The 16,562-nt window shown below is 40.7% G+C and overlaps 1 long non-coding RNA gene across 1 annotated transcript in view; it reads right to left on the bottom strand.

Annotated features, from left to right (window-relative positions):
* Positions 1-13,674: 13,674 nt before the first annotated feature.
* LOC122459119 overlaps positions 13,675-16,562 on the bottom strand; it is a 28,127-nt gene continuing 25,239 nt past the window's right edge. Inside the window, exon 3 of the long non-coding RNA XR_006279586.1 lies at positions 13,675-14,720. This is a non-coding gene — a long non-coding RNA (uncharacterized LOC122459119). The remainder of the gene's footprint in view (positions 14,721-16,562) is intronic.

The following is a 16,562-nucleotide window of genomic DNA, read 5'->3' as shown; positions in this document are numbered from 1 at the left end:
GATAGTGGCCCATTAAACTTTCATAATTAAATTTCTCCTGTACTCCCACACAGAACCATTATCTGAGTTTTCTAATTAACACAAGAGGAGGGAGTCAATTCAGAGTGATGGCATCTATAGCCATCCCCTTTCATTTTAATGACCTTTAATAAACTTTTATTACTATTGATATTGATAATTATAATACACCCTTTATACTGCAATGTGATTCTAAGGGCCTTTTCAAAAGTTGAAAAATTCACCCTTAAAAGTTAAAGCAAAACAAACTGTTGTATTCCCAGAGACTCAGAATTTGAGGCTAGTGACAGTAGTATGAAAAAGCCTGAACATTGGCTGGAGCTGTGCAAATTTGCCTTTGCACCTCTATCAATGGACTGTACCATGGTCCTGATCTACCACAGCCAGGCAGCTCTACAATCTTACAGTGGAACATCCCTCAAACAGACTGCCAATGATGGCTGAATTCTGAGGTGGTTTTATGACAAATAACTACTAGGAATTATGCAGAGTTCACTAAATTTATTTTGCTTTCACCCCCCAGAGGTCAGATTCTAGAGAAGAGGATTAACCACAGTGACATTTACTCCTTCCCTAGATTTTCCCTGAATGGTTTTTATATTAAACGTTTTTACATTGAGTTTTTTTATACATCAGTCAAAAACTTCTAACCTTATAACAGTATGTCTGTGACACAGTTCTGGGCAACAGCAGCTGAGCCCACACTCTGGTCACTGCAGCGCCAATTACACACTGCAGGACAGACCTGGTTAACCAGAGTTGTAGAGCCCTGCGGGGTACAAAATTTATATCCATGGATATAAAGCGAATATCTGCGGAGCTGCAGCGCCCTAACAGGAACCGCAGTGGGCAAAAGCAGCAGTATGTAGGGCTGCCAATTGAAGGAGCCAGTGCCCAGCCCAGGCAGCTTCTCTGGCATGACTGTAGTGCCCCCTGCCTCTCTGGGGAAAGGGTGAGAGATCAAATAACATGTGATAGATGTGTAGTCACATGGCTTAATGCACTTAATCGGAAGGAGCTCAGATATTACAGGCATAAGCGCAGTATAAAAACCTATACAGAATAGAACTAAAGCCATATGCTTCAGTTTATATACATGCCCCAGTTCTGCCTACACACAGCCTCTATTTTCTTTGGAAATTGCAGGTGCGGGTAAGAAGGGAAATGCCCCCTCCTATTAAAAAAAAAAAGGAGGGATTCATCATTTCTGTGGAGGGATGAGGTTTGTGTAGACGTCCCAAGTTCCAAAGAGAAATCCCACTGGTGTTGGGGAATCCACAAAGAGGGTTTTCCCCTTCATGCTACTCCTCAGGTTCCCTTCCACTTCCATCGCAGCAGCTTGGCACAATTTTGAGCCCCTTTACCTCCTCCTCACAGTTTCACTTTCAATCTAGACATATCCTAATACACACAGAGCAAGAGATAATGCTGGAAGAGCATGATGCAATATGCCCCATCTTGCCCCCCCATGGGGTAAAATGTACCCCAGCTGCATAATGTTCCAAAGGTATGGATTTGAACTTCATGACCTTCTATGATAGGTCAAAACCAGAATACTAAAGATGAACAACTTTAAATACTGGAGAAGTTTGGATTAGGATCCAATTCTAAATCTGAGCTTCCTGACTCAGTATCGTCTCCATTTATTACTAGAATCAGTGTGGCCGCATCTTTATTGTGGATTACAAACATGGAAAAACAACAAAAGTGTTAAATAAAACAAGATAATTTGCAGTCTAGCAAAATGCAACGAAAGTGCTAGAACATTTATTTATAATTAACTTGCAAATGCCAGGCAATGTATTTATTTAAAAAAAAAAGAAAAGAAAAGAAAAAAAGCTTCCTTTCTCCGCTATTAATAGACAAGAGTCACTGACTGTTAACTGCAAGTACCTTACGTATTTTATTTTAATATAATTGTAAAATATGATAAGAGTGCATTTGCTGTAAGAGTATCAGCAGAAATCTTTAATTAATAACAACATTCATTCATACGTGGTGGAATCCTGCATTTAGATTAGACAAAAGGCAGCCATTAAATTGAAGTACTGATCTTATTAAGGAGCAGAGCTCTTATTTCTATTGCTTGAATTTACTGATGGTCTGATGTGCACATTTAAATGCCAGAGTTCCTAAACACTATAAATAGAATTGGAAACATGTGTATGCTTATTATTTTCCAGTAACTTTACTTCTTTTACTTGGTATTTTTAACTGGACTTTGTGTTTTCCTCTGTGGTATAAGGTGGCTAACCAAGTTAATTCTTGGGGTTGAAATCATGAACTCATAAGTGGAAATCATGAACTGGACTAAAGAGAAGGAAAATTCTCCATAAACAAGGTAGTCAATAAAATAATAGTTGGCGTATGTTGTCAGAGTGATTATGAGGTCTGTGTGAAAACCGTAGTAGGTAAATTTTGTCTGGCAGTGAATATACATGCACAAGTGAGAAAACAGAGCCAACAGTGTAAATACAGGACAGGACCCAGGAACCTGGATTCTATCTCCTGAAAAAACAAACACAATAAAACACACAGGGAGAGATCCCCTGTGACTTAAGTGCTGAAGGCTAGAACCAGGCGTGTTCAAGTGGTCAGAGAATGGTCTGTACATATATGTCAAAATGCATGTGAAGCTGCTCTGACCAAAGCACTGACCACGATGTACAGTCCCCCATGTAAATTATTCCTACTCTGAGCAGCTTTTTCCAACAGCATATGGAGGCACTCTTAACACTATGCTTCTTTGATGGACATTACAGTATAATGGAGTTCAGAGACAGAATTTGACCTAAAAGTAATTAGATATCAATGACTGGTATTATCAAGCAATATTTCAGATGCCCGATCAAGTCTAATCATGTAGAGCAGTGTTTCCCAAACTTGGGAGGCCGCTTGTTCAGGGAAAGCCCCTGGCGGGCCGGGCCGGTTTGTTTACCTGCCGCGTCCGCAAGTTCGGCCGATCGCGGCTCCCACTGGCAGCGGTTCGCTGTACCCAGCCCATGGGGGCTGTGAGAAGCGGTGCGGGCTGAGGGATGTACTGGTATATACACACACACTATATGATGGGGTCTAAATTAGCTGTTACCACTCAAGAAAGAGATCTTGGAGTCATTGCGGATAGTTCTCTGAAAAAGTCCACGCAATGTGCAGTGGTAATCAAGAAAGCGAACAGAATGTTGGGAAACATTAAGAAAGGGAGATAATAAGACAGAAAATATCATATTGCCTCTTCATATATCATATCATATCATATCATAGAGCATAAATCCATGGTATGCCCACATCTTGAATACTGCATGCAGATGTGGTCGCCCCATCTCAAAAAAGTCAACTTGTGGAACTCCTTGCCAGAGGATGTTGTGAAGGCCAATACTATAACAGGGTTCAAAAAAGATCTACATAAATTCATGGAGGATAGGTCCATCAATGGCTATTAGGCAGGATGGACAGGGATCGTATCCCTAGCCTCAGTTTGCCAGAAGCTGGGAATGGGCAACAGGGGATGATTACCTGTTCTGTTCATTCCCTCTGGGGCACCTGGCATTGGCTACTGTCGTAAAACAGGATACAGGGCTAGATGAACCTTTGGTCTGACCCAGTATGGCCGTTTTTATGTTATGTTTATGTTTTTATGAATAGAGGTTTTCAATTAAAGAAGGAATTCCCTGAATTTCCAAAATACTTGTAATGGAGGACATGACATTGTAGAATTGATTAACAATTCATCTAGTTTAGAATCTTGCCTCTAGTAGTTGCCAACACAATACCACAGAGGAAGACTAAACAAACCCCTCAATGCACCTGGAAAATTAGCTAATATTCAAATATGGGCCAAAATTTTCTCTTCTGACCCCAATTGGTGGTCAGCTTATGTTCTGAAACATGCAGATTTATAGTCCTTGCTATTTTTATCCTCATCTATTTAACCACAAATTCTATCATTAGTCAAAAGTGCCTAAAACTATTTTTGATTACTAAACCATTTGTTTCAATAGTGTCCTGCAGCTTAGAGTTCTGCAGATGACTTTCCTAAACAATCTGCTCAATACAGGCGGTATCTGATTCAGCCAAATCATTTTTGATGCAAACAGATTCATTTCACCCATCCTGGACACAGAAGAACATTAATCTGCACATCTGTTTCCGTCTGTCTAGCTCAGCCAGTGGTAGCTCTGCAAGGAAGACGTCTCTCCTGACTATTAGGGAGATGGAAGAAGTTCTTCTCTCCTGTTGTCCCATTTTTCTTACTTCATAGAAAGAAGGTAAAGCAAGAAACCTCCTGGTTCCAGGGCTTTGGAGTCTTGAAAGGGAATCTTCTAGAAAGAAGTCAAGTTTGCAGTATAACCTCTGACATTTCAGTAGTATCCTGTGACAATCTAAGACGGGTTCTGAGGAGCTCAAATGGAATAGCTGACAGCTTGTTAGATTTTACACAATACATATAGCTGTTCAAAAATATTGTTTAAAAAGGCATGTATTACCTAATGTTTAAGGAATATGCTTTGGTTCTTAATGCACTAAGGATGTTCTTGTATACAGATTACAGTCTTTAAACATTGCCAAGGACAATGTCTGCAGGTATCTGTAGCAGTATTGGCTGCCTGCCAGACATAGCTCTAATTTTCCCATCTGACTTCTTAGAATATTGCCCAAGTTTACCATGAATGAACAAACATTTTTCCTTATCTCTCACTAGTCACCTCTTTTCTTTGCAGCTCATTCTGTCCCCTGCCTCATGCTGGCAGAGAGTCCCACTCTGCACTAGGAAGCCTGTGGTGACAAATAGCAACTTTGCTTATGTTGCTCAAGAAAAATATAATGCTCAGCTATTTCATATAATACACACATACATATAAAAATAAAAGTGTACATGGAATACAAGTAGTCTTTAAATAAGACCCCCACAATTAAGCTCCCTTACTGTAATTCATGCTTAGAGCACATTTGGTGGTAAGAATTTAGGCCAAAAATTGGAAACAACATCTGTGATAAAGGTATCAAGCAGCCTTTCTAGCCATGTACGAAGTTCAAGGTCTGTGTTTAGCCACCTGGATATTTCTAGATACTTGGATAACCCCAAGCTGGTAGTACACTGTTTAGCTCGAAAGGGGCCTTGTCGCCAGACACCGAGCTGATGAGTTTAAGGTTCTGTCTGTTGTGGCCCACCAAAAAATTGTTTCTTTGATCCTCATTTAGGCAAATACTTCACACAAAGCCTTGCTAGCAAGGGCTGGGCATCTTAATGACAAAAGCTGGTAGCAGTCATTTACTTTACAAGTCAGAATCTATGTTTGCTTTAGCTTTTTCTCCACAGCCTAGCTGGCTGCTGGGAGAAGAGCTGGTCTCTGTGTACTCCCAAAAAGTCCAGTTACCTGCCTTGCAGGAAGTGACACTTTCCTATATAAGTGATGTCAGCTCTTTAATTCTTCCTACAGGCCCCCTCCTGTGCTAGTGTGTAGACTTACTATCTCATCTGTTAGGATTTGTTCCTGTTGCCCACGGTCAGAGTCTCCAGGGAGCTGGCTGAGGTAGGAACAGACACAGGCTGGAGCAGGGGCTGACTAGTGTGGATGCAGGAGTAGTCTGGAAACTATCAGCAAAGAGAGTGTTCCTAGGCAGGCAGTGAGATTGAACAAAGACTGCTTCCCTTAGGAGCCGATATACTTGCTTTGGGATCACCTGAGTGGGTCCTTGCCTGTGGATTGGCTGAAGCCTGGCATGAGACCTATCATAAGACCTGCAGATAATTGCTTCTGATGACTCAACACACTCTCGGTCTCAGGGATGACTTATCAGGCTTAGGCAGGCTCAAACTCAGAGATATCTCAGACCTCTTGCTTGTGAGCCTTTCTATATAGAAAAGTTGGTGTTTTTCCCCTAAGGTACAACAACAAATAAGTATGGGGACCTGAATATACTAGGAGTGATATCAATATGGTCAGGCATAAACAACTTTCACATTAAACATGGCCTTACCTTTGTAAATCTGTGTTAAAAGCCTCTTACCAGTTAGCAGCTGTCCATTTTGTCTCTCACTAGTCATTCCCTGCCCCATACAAATGTTTTGTCCATTTAAAATCTGGGTGACATATCTCTCTTTTCTACTCTCAAAATAACATTCCCGTTTCCTGTTGGAAACTAAAACCTCTAATAGATCACCTGTATTTTTCCAGAATTCTGAGATTTAGTCCTTGGCCTCTCTTTGTTTCTAGTTGCTCTAATTCTCATTGACCTGTTCTGTTATCGCCCTTAATTTTCATATACTTCACCAACACCTCTCGGTTTCTAACAGGTTTATCTTGCGTTGCATGGTCAATGCTAAAATAAAAATTATGTTACTATCTAGCAATATCTAACTTCGCTGTTGTCAAGTTCTCTTCATTATTTCTTTATGGGCCTCGATCTCCAAGTGGCTCTTGCTCATCAAATACTTTGAAATCATTGTTTGTCTTTGCAATCTTCTTTTCATTTTCACCCTGATTTTCTTGATCACCCTTTTATTGTAGAGGTCTCTCTCTCTTGCAGCTATGGCCCTATTATTTATATGTTTTGTACAGTTTCCTCTTGTCTTTCATTGTGCCCTGTATTTCTATAGCTACCTGCATTGTTTTCTCCACTGCTCCTAAAGTGTATTTATTTCTCAATAGTATACATACTTGGTTGGGCTACCTGCAACTTGCTTTAACAAATTCCACATTTCTTTTTACTGTGTTTCTGACTCACTTCAGTTTCCCACTGTGTTCCGGTCAGCAGTGCATATGTTTTGTAACAATCTGCACACAAATGTTTATAGAACTGTTTACATTTTCCTTAGTTGCCTTATTTTTTTTTCTTTTTCCCCCCCCTAGGACTCACTCAGGCCTCTACATTTATCTTTTCAACCACATCTTCTGGGTTACTTAATGAAAGATTGAGGATTTCCATAGTCCTCCCACCTTGCTTGTTTTGTCCTCCTCTTGCATTCTGTTTCATGTAGATTGTGAACTTTCTGGGCAGGGACTGTCCTCTTTGTTATGTGTCTGTACTATACCTAGGACAATTGGGCCCTGATCCTTTATGGGAGTTCCTAGGTACTATCATATTACAATTAATAGAGAGTCCTACTCTCTTACCTTTTTGACTTTCACATTGTACCTCTCAAGTTTAGTCAACATGCAGCTATAATGTCATCTACTTTACCTCTCAATCATTCACATCACCCCTTTCCTGGAATCTCGGTGTTGAGATTTCCTCAAGCACCTTTTCCACTCAGCTTATCCAGAACACCTAGTCCAGTTCTGGGATAACACTTCATCCAGTTCTCTGGAATCCAAAAACTCAGTTGAACTCCAACTCATCACTTAGATTACTTTATTAGGCATGTAAATGCTCTATGTCGATGCTGGCTAAGCCCAGATGCTGGGGCTTTAGGCAAAAGGTGATGCCACAATTCCAAACCATTTCATAAACTACACCATTTATATACAGTTTTTGCTACCTACTAATATCTCGACTTCTTGATCTTATTGGTCTGGACATCATATGGATCATGTAAGGATCAATCACTTTGCAGATCATGTAAGGACCAATTGTTTATGTCCTCACCTATCTACATTTCAAGCTTATCACTTCAGGGTCTTTCCATTTATTTCAACTATACAGAAAACACAATCTTCAGCACACAGCCTGTCACACCCTTGTTTACAGTTTAACCTGGCACTCAAATCAAGCTATATGCAAGTTTATTCATGTCAAGCAAGATCTATGCCTATACCCTGCACTGGCTTTTCATCTTCTGTGTCATGTTCAAAACTCACATTTTCACCTTCAAGACTTTGCACAGGTGCACCCCAAGCTACATCTCACCTCTAGTTGCCCCCTGCTCTTGAGCTCTGGCATTCTGCTCAGCTGGTTTAGGTCACCTCAACATGTCACCTCCTTCACCCATGAAGAACTCCATGTCCTTTCTTAGCTGACCTCAATTTCTGGGACAGCCCCTTTACCCCATGCAACCTGTCTATTCTCCTTCAAATCCCTCCTCAAAACTCACCTCTTCCAGTTAGCTTCCTTTGCTCACTTAAACACTGTCCCCAAATTTTAATAGAGTAAGGTATTTTTGAAAAACATCTAGAGGCTGTAACCAGATATTTACGTAACAATAAGTACATCTCGTGATCTTTGGTTGTTGCAATCATCTTTCTCTCATGCCCTTTTACCCATCTTTTGTTTATTGTCACCACTTGCTTTGTTAACTTTGATTTAGACTGTAAGATCCAGGCAGAGACCTGTCATTTCCATTTCTCTTTGAAATGCCTTGTGCATTAAAACTGTACAAATACAGTGCAATGCAAAGAAGCAGGTATTTACCATGTCCACAAATGTGCTGCCTGACCTGCTTCTTATTTAGCATGTTCCAATATCTGACTAGTTAAGATCTATCGATTCTATCCTCCTGTTTTCAAAGGCCTTTTTAATTTCACTTAATGAGACAGCACACTCATAACTGCCTTTTTTTAACCTACTAATGTTACAAGTAACATCTTGGATTACAATAAATGAAAGAAATTAAAGACTTTTTTTCAGGTTGTTTACTCTTGCACATGACAGTACCTTATGTATAGTCATTTGTACTCTTTCTGCTGAACAGTCGTTTCCTATATATTTATGTGGCTCTTTCAAACAGCCAAAGAGGACAGAAAAAACATTTATAAAAAAGAAAAATCAGTCCACATTAGGTTACATCTTCAGTTGTCTGACCACTGTATTACCATGAGTGTAATTAGTCCATTTGGAGTGAATTTGGGACAAGGGTATGTACAAGGAGGTACAACCCCAGGCATCACTGTGCGGTACTATTCATTTATTTCAATGGCAGTCCTTTAAAAACCGAAAACTGTAGCCCACTCCGGATCAGAAACAACTTCAAAACCACAACACAGTTGCCTATGGAGTATGGCATGGAGCCATGTGCCACCTTTGGGAAGGACATCTTGCACAGCTCTGTTTCTTTGTAACCTTATTGCCATTGAAAGGTAATGACGAATGCTATGAAACGGGCAGAACAAACAGCAACCAGACCGTGCCATTCCAAGGGCTATATTGTGCCATTCATTTTTCAGCAGAACTTTCCACTGAATTCAATGAGAAAGCAGTTTCATAGATTCATAGATACTAAGGTCAGAAGGGACCATTCTGATCATCTAGTCCGACCTCCTGCACAGCGCAGGCCACAGAATCTCACCCACCCACTCCTACGAAAAACCTCACCTATGTCTGAGCTATTGAAGTCCTCAAATCATGGTTTAAAGACTTCAAGGAGCAGAGACGCCTCCCTCAAGTCAACCATGGCCCATGCTACAGAGGAAGGCGAAAAACCTCCAGGGCCTCTCCAATCTGCCCTGGAAGAAAATTCCTTCCCGACCCCAAATATGGCAATCAGCTAAACCCTGAGCATATGGGCAAGATTCACCAGCCAGTTACTATAGAAAATTCTTTCCTGGGTAACTCAGATCCCATCCATCTAATATCCCATCTCAGGGGATTAGTCCGATTTACCCTGAATATTTAAAGATCAATTACTTACCAAAATCCCATTATCCCATCATACCATCTCCTCCATAAACTTATCGAGTAGAATCTTAAAGCCAGATAGATCTTTTGTCCCCACTGCTTCCCTTGGAAGGCTATTCCAAAACTTCACTCCTCTGATGGTTAAAAACCTTCGTCTGATTTCAAATCTAAACTTCCTAATGGCCAGTTTATACCCATTTGTTCTTGTGTACACATTGGTGCTGAGCTTAAATAATTCCTCTCCCTCTCCTGTATTTATCCCTCTGATATATTTATAGAGAGCAATCATATCTCCCCTCAACCTTCTTTTAGTTAGGCTAAACAAGCCAAGCTCCTTAAGTCTCCTTTCATAAGACAAGTTTTCCATTCCTCGGATCATCCTAGTAGCCCTTCTCTGTACCTGCTCCAGTTTGAATTCATCCTTTTTAAACATGGGAGACCAGAACTGCACACAGTATTCTAGGTGAGGGCTCACCAGTGCCTTGCATAATGGTACTAAAACCTCGTTATCCCTACTGGAAATGCCTCTCCTGATGCATCCCAAAACCGCATTAGCTTTTTTCACAGCCATATCACATTGGCAGCTCATAGTCATCCTATGATCAACCAATACTCCAAGGTCCTTCTCCTCTTCTGTTACTTCTAATTGATGCATCCCCAACTTATAACTAAAATTCTTGTTATTAATCCCTAAATGCATAACCTTACACTTCTCACTATTAAATTTCATCCTATTACTATTACTCCAGTTTACAAGGTCATCCAGATCCTCCTGTATAATATCCTGATCCTTCTCTGAATTGGCAATACCTCCCAGCTTTGTATCATCTGCAAACTTCATTAGCAAACTCCCACTTTTTGTGCCAAGGTCAGTAATAAAAAGATTAAATAAGATTGGTCCCAAAACCGATCCCTGAGGAACTCCACTGGTAACCTCCCTCCAACCTGACAGTTCGCCTTTCAGTAGGACCCGTTGCAGTCTCCCCTTTAACCAATTCCTTATCCACCTTTTGATGTTCATATTGATCCCCATCTTCTCCAATTTAACTAATGATTCCCCATGTGGCACGGTATCAAATGCCTTACTGAAATCTAGGTAAATTAGATCCACTGCATTTCCTTTATCTAAAAAAATCTGTTACTTTTTCAAAAAAGGAAATTAGGTTGGTTTGGCACGATCTACCTTTTGTAAAACCATGTTGTATTTTGTCCCATTTACCATTGACTTCAATGTCCTTAACTAATTTCTCCTTCAAAATTTTTTCCAGGACCTTGCATACTACAGATGTCAAACTAACTGGCCTGTAGTTACCCAGATCACTTTTTTTTGCTTTCTTAAAAATAGGCACTATATTAGCAATTCTCCAATCATTTGGTACAACTCCTGAGTTTACAGATTCATTAAAAATTCTTGCTAATGGGCTTGCAATTTCAGGTACCAATTCCTTTAATATTCTTGGATGAAGATTATTTGGGACCCCAATTTAGTCCCATTAAGCTGTTTGAGTTTCGCTTCTACCTCAGATATGGTAATATCTACCTCCATATCCTCATTCCCATTTGTCATGCTACCATTATCCCTAAGATCCTCTTTAGCCTTATTAAAGACTGAGGCAAAGTATTTGTTTAGATATTGGGCCAAGCCTAGATTATCTTTAACCTCCACTCCATCCTCAGTGTTTAGCGGCCCCACTTCTTCTTTTTTAGTTTTCTTCTTATTTATATGGCTATAGAACCTTTTACTATTGGTTTTAATTCCCTTTGCAAGGTCCAACTCTACTTGACTTTTAGCCTGTCTCACTTTATCCCTACATGTTCTGACCTCAATTAGGTAGCTTTCCTTGCTGATCCCTCCCATCTTCCACTCCCTGTATGCTTTCTGCTTCTTCTTAATCACCTCTCTAAGATGCTTGCTCATCCAGCTTGGTCTACAATTCCTTCCTATGAATTTTTCCCCTTTCTTGGGATACAGGCTTCCGATAGCTTCTACAGCTTTGATTTAAAGTAATCCCAGGCCTCCTCTACCTTTAGATCCATAAGTTCTTCAGTCCAATCCACTTCCCTAACTAATTTCCTTAATTTTTGAAAGTCAGCCCTTTTGAAATCAAAAACTCTAGTTGCAGATTTATTTTTGTTAATCCTTCCATTTAGTTTGAACTGAATTAGCTCATGATCACTTGAGCCAAGATTGTCCCCTACAACCATTTCTTCTATGAGGTCCTCGCTACCTACCAAAACCAAATCTAAAATGACATCCCTTCTAGTCGGTTCAGCAGCTTCTTGATGAAGGAATCCATCAGCTATCACATCTAGGAAAATCTGAGCCCTATTATTATTACTAGCACTGGTCCTCCAGTCTATATCTGGGAAGTTAAAGTCTCCCATGATCACGCAGTTTCCATTAGTATTTACTTGATTAAAAACATTAAAAAGGGCTCTATCCATACCCAAATTAGATCCCGGAGATCTATAGCACACCCCAAGCACCATCGTAGGAGAGGCTTTACTAGTTATCTTCCCCAATGTAATTTTTGCCCAGACGGACTCTGTCTTATCCATTGCATCGCTTCTTATTTCTTTACATTCTATCTCATCATTGATATACAATGCTACTCCACCACCTTTGCCTTTGTTTCTGTCTTTCCTAAACAGCACATACCCTTCAATACCTGTAGTCCAGTCATGACTACTATTCCCCCATGTTTCTGTTATCCCTATAATATCTGGTTTCACTTCCTGCACCAGTAGCTCTAGTTCCTCCATTTTGTTACCTAGGCTCCTCACATTGGTGTACAAACATCTTAATTTTTGCTGTTTGGCCTTGCTCACATTTTGTACGCTATTAGGAACAGTCATTCTACAGCCAGTATAACCTATTAGACTGGTTTGAAAAAAAGAAAAGATTACTAGCAATATGGCCTCTGTCATTAATTTGTGTATTTTTCAATGCTGGCATAAATGGGGAAAGGTGCATTTATCATAAAAGTTAATTGTGAGTTCAAAAATGTTTTACATTATTAACTTTCTGCATGTCTTCTAGTTATTTATAACCAAGACATTATGCAAGCAGTTGAACACACTGGCTCAGACATCATGCAGAGTGTATTACATTCTGCTAGGGTTAAATTTGTAGTGAGCGGTAGGTGCCTATCGAATCTGCAAAATTTCTTGATTGATTTTTCATACAAAATTTCCATGGAGAATAAATTTTATCTAAGATGTAGTTGGGCTTCTTTTGAGGAATTTCTAATTTGTGGGCTGCATAGTACTAAGGTTTACAGTCGGGAATTGAGGAACACAGTCATTCTGTTTTGAATATACTGCAAGGAGTTTTCAGACTGACCTTGAGTAATATATATCCCATCCAACTCAATGTCCTTTTTGGGGAATAATTAAAGGTGTATCGGCATTTTAGGAACAGGACACACAATTCTATCTTCCTAGTTATTTCTAATTCACTCATCACCATGTTATCATTCGATTTTGTAACAGAGGAAGTGTTAGAAATAACCTTGTTATGAAACTTTGCAAGTACACTTTTGACACAATTGCTATATTACTAATATATTTTATACATGCCATTTTTGTCCTAATTAATAACACAGATGAAGAACAAAATTATTTGTTTAAACAGCATCATATAAAAGCATTTGGGTAAATATAATTAATGCTCTTGTATGAAATACCTTTTACTGAGTTATTGATGACTCTATATAACCACTGAGTAAGTCAAATTACTATGTATTTTAGAAGCAATACGTTCCTTCAATCTTTGATATTATTATTCTATAAGAACCACCTAGCAACATTAAGAAGCTGCCACAGATACAGCAAAAAAGCCATAAGTCATCTAGGCGTTAACCACATTAAGTATCTTCTACAATTCTGGGACATACTGTTTATTTACTAACCTAAAAATTACATCTAGAATCACGGGATTATTGTCAGAAAAAATGTAAATGAAATCTATGGAAAGTCTAAAAGAATGACCATATGAAAACATCAAAACACTGCTTTGTCTGTCTGTGAATTTTTATATTGTTTTTATTATAGGCAACTTCACTCATCCATATTTGTCTTTTACAAAGCATTATGAATTGAGGACTACAACTCCATATAATTTATATTTTTCCATCTGGTGTGATTGGTGAAATTGTGTTATTGAGAAGGATTCTGAGATCACATTAGCCAGAAAAGAGTAATGCACTAACCCACTGGAAGAACAATATATGTTCTTATCTACAAAGGCAGGCAATCAATTTTCTAGTGCATATACCAATATAGGCTAGAAGTCCACTATTGGCAGATCAGGTGGATGAGGTCCTGATACTGGCTTTACCAGCAATGATTGCCATGGAAGAATTTACAGTGGACTAAAAAAACCAAAACAACCAAACAACCCAGTAGTTTCATAATATCACTGTAAGTGAATTCTGTAATAAGATAATGGAAACTCTCCCCTCAAATGTACACACACTACATATACTCTATTTTTACATTAAAATCTAAGGAAATACATAATTTTAATACCTTGTACACAATAAAAACAATGACTAGAAACAAGGAGGCAAACCCTCAGCTGGGACTTTAATGGAGCTACAGCCATTTACACCAGCTGAGAATCTAGCCCAGAAAGTAGTAGGCATCTCATAGGAGAACTTATTCCCACGGGCTTTCCAGCCTAGTTTTGCAGACACAACCAGGCCTCTTGAGTGCTCGCTATTTGGATAGGGTTAATGAAAGAGGTAGGATTCCTCCCAATCTCCTGCCCCCCCCACCCCGTTGAATGCTTCACATTTGGGATGAAACAAATTCCTGTACAGTGGTACAAGCCCTGTACGCCACTTAAGTCTCACTGAAGTCCAGGGCTGTAATGCTGGCCCCACTGACTCCTTGGGGCCAAGATTTCACTCCATGACTTTGGTGGCGGAGAGCCTTGTGGTGGTCCTCTGCACAGGGTAAAATTTCACCCTTGCAGCCCAAGCAGTCCCATGGTGCTGATTCAACCTCTTCATACCCATCCCCGGTGCAATTTTCTTGGGCTGCTCCAGAGGACATAAAGGAAACTGCAGAGAGACTGGGGAAGCAGCCTGGTAATGGGATGCTAAGAAAGCCTTGGGGAAAGGCACATTTAGCACTGCAATTTTGACCTAAAAGAGTATTTGATTAGGTGAAAAATATTAATTCACATTCAGTATGTATGTTGATATGAACACACAAATAACTGCATAGAGCACATTAACAGTGGCTGCACATTTATTGCAGTAAGGAAATGCAAACCATGTATACAGTATCCAGTAATGTAATGTAGGTATATATGGCAGAAAAGCTATTAATTATAGCCCTAATTCTTCAATGTGTTATGCCAGTTACATGCCATTGTAACCCCATTATAGCCATAAGACAGGTATAAGAATTAGGAAAATCAGGACCTGAAAACCCCACAGATCAGATAAGATTTAATGAACCAAATGGAATTTCTAAACTTTTAATGGATGCCGATCACTAATTTAGGCAATTTTCAAATGATCAGAGTAAAGAATCGCCCAGTGTGTAATTTGAATAGAAGAGCTGTGTGAACTATTCAACTCAACTCACAAAAGTATTTGAAATTAGCGCTGGTTCAATTTTGAACTGCATCTGTAAAACAGCAGTGATTTACTCGAATTTTTTTCACGTTTATGAACTGTTCATAGATTTCTTTTTTGGCTCTGTGTCAATATCCATTAACTCTTTTAGGCCATTGATTGTGCAGTTCAAATTTGAAACTGACTCACTGAGGTGATATAGGCATGCCACACAGTGGAAGTCGCCTGGCGCCTGATTTCTCTACTGCCATGAGACTTGTAGAATCATTTACATCTGTGCAAAATAACTGCAACATGTGTGTAAAATGCTACCAAATAATTGCCTGCTCACAGAGGTGATGGCAGTTTAAACTTAATTTACACTCACTTTCCACAGGTGTAAATGACTACACAAACTGCAAAAAAGTAGCAAATTTGGTCCATGGCATTTCTCCAGGGTCCTTGATTAGCTGATCTTATTCCAAGTGATCAAAATGGCAGCTTTGCTTAATAGCCATTTACATCTGGCTGCTTATGCTTTGTCTACATGAGCAAGTTTTTAAACTGATTTAGTTAAACCAATGGAAACAAGACATTGAAGACATTCCAGTTTGTGTGCGTCTTATTTTGACTTAGCTTGAGTGGATTCCAATGCATTGGAACCTCTCTTAAACCAAAATAAGAGAGCCCATACACAGGGGTGGTGAGTTGTATGGGTCCGTGGTGCGTGGGTTCCAGGAATATTCAGGGCCTGGGGGCCCGGCTCCACCAATGTTTGGAGCCAGGTCTCTTCCCCGGCCCTGTCTGCCGCCTCCACGCACTCCCTCGCCGCCGGCCGCTACTCCCTACAACACAAGGGCCTGGGGCCGCCGGCAGCAGGCTGAGGCGGCTGCTGCGCCAGTGGAGGGAGGCGGTGTACACATGATTGGCAACCCTCCCCTCCTCCACACCCACCGGGAGCTGATGCCGAGGGGGCTTCCGAGAGACGGAGTCTGGGACCTCACCTGAACAACTGCTGGGGCTTGGGTGAGTGTCCGACTGTGTGATTTGCGCCCCCTTCCCCCCCGCCAGCAGCCACCACTCCTGTCCCGCGCTAGGCAAGGAGCAGCCTCATCCCCCATGAGGCTACGGTGAGGGGCAGCAGGCTACAGCAGGGAAGGAGGCCACATGTGATGGCAGTCCCCTCCACCCCGCACTCACCACTGGGGAGGTGAGGGGGCTTCCTGGACCTGAGAGGGGCCCAGCCCCTAGGAGCATGTACAGTGATGGTGCTGGGTGAGTGTGCTGCCGGGGGGGGGGTAGAGTGGGGCCCCTCCCCAGGAGCTCGCTGCTGCCGGAGGGGAGACGGCTGGGGGAACTGTGCAGTCCTCTCTGGCCCCAGCCCTGGAACAGCCTGCCTGCACCCCAGAGTCCTCATCCCAAGAC

The sequence above is a fragment of the Dermochelys coriacea genome, chromosome 3, assembly GCF_009764565.3.
Source record: "Dermochelys coriacea isolate rDerCor1 chromosome 3, rDerCor1.pri.v4, whole genome shotgun sequence".
Taxonomy (NCBI): domain Eukaryota; kingdom Metazoa; phylum Chordata; order Testudines; family Dermochelyidae; genus Dermochelys; species Dermochelys coriacea.
The sequence above is the reverse complement of the archived record's forward strand: the minus strand, read 5'-3'. Positions and strand labels throughout refer to the sequence as shown.